The sequence below is a fragment of the Populus nigra genome, chromosome 2 (genome assembly GCF_951802175.1).
Source record: "Populus nigra chromosome 2, ddPopNigr1.1, whole genome shotgun sequence".
In the NCBI taxonomy this organism is placed as follows: domain Eukaryota; kingdom Viridiplantae; phylum Streptophyta; class Magnoliopsida; order Malpighiales; family Salicaceae; genus Populus; species Populus nigra.
The window spans coordinates 18,352,784-18,355,283 of NC_084853.1; positions in this window are offsets into that span (position 1 = coordinate 18,352,784).

The following is a 2,500-nucleotide window of genomic DNA, read 5'->3' on the forward strand; positions in this document are numbered from 1 at the left end:
AGCGCAGATTTGTGCAGCTGCAGGTTCGTCGGGGAAATCGGCAGCGCAGATTTTTCGATGAACATGGGCTGGAAGATGGACTGTCCAGGCCAGGCAGGGAAATTCGTCAAGGGGACACGCTGACGAAAGTAGGCTCGTCGGTGAAAATCGGCAGCGCAGATTTTTCGACGAACAGGGGCTGGATGCTGGACCGGCCGGGCCAGGCAGGAAAATTCGTCAGGGGGGCACGCTGACGAAAAGAGGGGCTGCCGCGTGGAAAATCGGCAGCGCAGATTTTTCGACGAACATTCGTCAGGGGGGCACGCTGACGAAAAGAGGGGCTGCCGCGTGGAAAATCGGCAGCGCAGATTTTTCGACGAACAGGGGCTGGATGCTGGACCGGCCGGGCCAGGCAGGAAAATTCGTCAGGGGGGCACGCTGACGAAAAGAGGGGCTGCCGCGTGGAAAATCGGCAGCGCAGATTTTTCGACGAACAGGGGCTGGATGCTGGACCGGCCGGGCCAGGCAGGAAAATTCGTCAGGGGGGCACGCTGACGAAAAGAGGGGCTGCCGCGTGGAAAATCGGCAGCGCAGATTTTTCGACGAACAGGGGCTGGACTGGCCGGGCCAGGCAGGAAAATTCGTCAGGGGGGCACGCTGACGAAAACAGGGGCTGCCGCGTGGAAAATCGGCAGCGCAGATTTTTCGACGAACAGGGGCTGGACTGGCCGGGCCAGGCAGGAAAATTCGTCAGGGGGGCACGCTGACGAAAGTAGGCTCGTCGTGGAAAATCAGCAGCGCAGATTTTTCGACGAACAGGGGCTGGACGCTGGACTGGGCCAGGCAGGAAAATTCGTCAGGGGGGCACGCTGACGAAAACAGGGGCTGCCGCGTGGAATGGCAGCCTACACGCAGATGCGAATTCGGCAGCGCACGATGGCTTGAGCAGGTCATGGGTTCGACTTGGCGCGATCTGAAACCTGGACGAGGGACTGTCGACGCTGGACGAGCCAGCGCGGTGGCCTGTCGTGCCCCGTTCAGGGGGGGCCTGCCGCGGAGACAGCCCTCGCGGGCTCGACAGCGCAGGCCAGCGTCCCCGACGTCGCTGGCCGCGGCAGGCGAGCTGCCGGGGTTCCCGCATTCCTACAAGAAAACGTCGTGCTTTCCACATGAAACCAATCCAGTAAAATCAGCCATATTTTTATGAGGCTGCCCACTGAATTTGGGGTCATTCCGGGCCGGTTCCTAGTTTTGCGGATTTACTCGATTTCTAATGGTAGGAAAATTAAAACAAATACTTCCCGACCTCGAAAAATTCTGGGAAAATTAATGAAGGTGGATTGGATTTTTGCCAACCTCTCTGCAAAATTTCAGCTCAAAATACCAAGAAATGAATTTTTTAGAGGGGGGGTGACAGCTGGGACCTAGTAGTGTCTCCCCCTGCCAGAGCTGCAATGACACTTATTGCTCTTTAGGGAGCCACCAGGCCGGCGCCCCTCAAAGACCACACGCGCGCGCGCGCCCGCCCGCGCTGGGCGCTGGGGCGCTGGGGCCTGAGGGCCTGGGGCCCTTGGGCGCTTGGGCGCGCGCAGCGCGCGGCCCCCGCAGCCATGCCGCGCCGCGCGACGCGCGGACAGCCCCTGCTGGCTTGCTCTCTCGCCCGCGGGGGGGCTGCCTTCGGGCCCTGGCCCCCCGCGTTCTGGCCTGCCCCCTGCGGGGGAGAGGCTAGGCGCTGCAGGGGCCAGCCCGACGTCGCTGGCCGCGGCAGGCGACAGCCCCTGCTGGCTTGCTCTCTCGCCCGCGGGGGGGCTGCCTTCGGGCCCTGGCCCCCCGCGTTCTGGCCTGCCCCCCGCGTGGGAGAGGCTAGGCGCTGCAGGGGCCAGCCCGACGTCGCTGGCCGCGGCAGGCGACAGCCCCTGCTGGCTTGCTCTCTCGCCCGCGGGGGGGCTGCCTTCGGGCCCTGGCCCCCCGCGTTCTGGCCTGCCCCCCGCGTGGGAGAGGCTAGGCGCTGCAGGGGCCAGCCCGACGTCGCTGGCCGCGGCAGGCGAGCCGCCGGGGTTCCCGCATTCCTACAACAAAACGTCGTGCTTTCCACATGAAATCAATCCAGTAAAATCAGCCATATTTTTATGAGGCTGCCCACTGAATTTGGGGTCATTCCGGGCCGGTTCCTATTTTTTCCGATTTCCTCGATTTTTAATGGTAGGAAAATAAAAAAAAATACTTCCCGACCTCGAAAAATTCTGGAAAAATTAATAAAGTTGGATTGGATTTTTGCCAACCTCTGTGCAAAATTTCAGCTCAAAATACCAAGAAATGAATTTTTTAGAGGGGGGGTGACAGCTGGGACCTAGTAGTGTCTCCCCCTGCCAGAGCTTCAATGACACTTATTGCTCTTTAGGGGGGTGCCCCCTGACTGGCCATGGGGCGCGCTGGCCTGGCGCCCATAGGCCTGCCGCGGGGGATATGTGGGCTGTTGCTAAACTCGGACTAAGGTGGGGGGCCTCATGGCCCGAAGTAT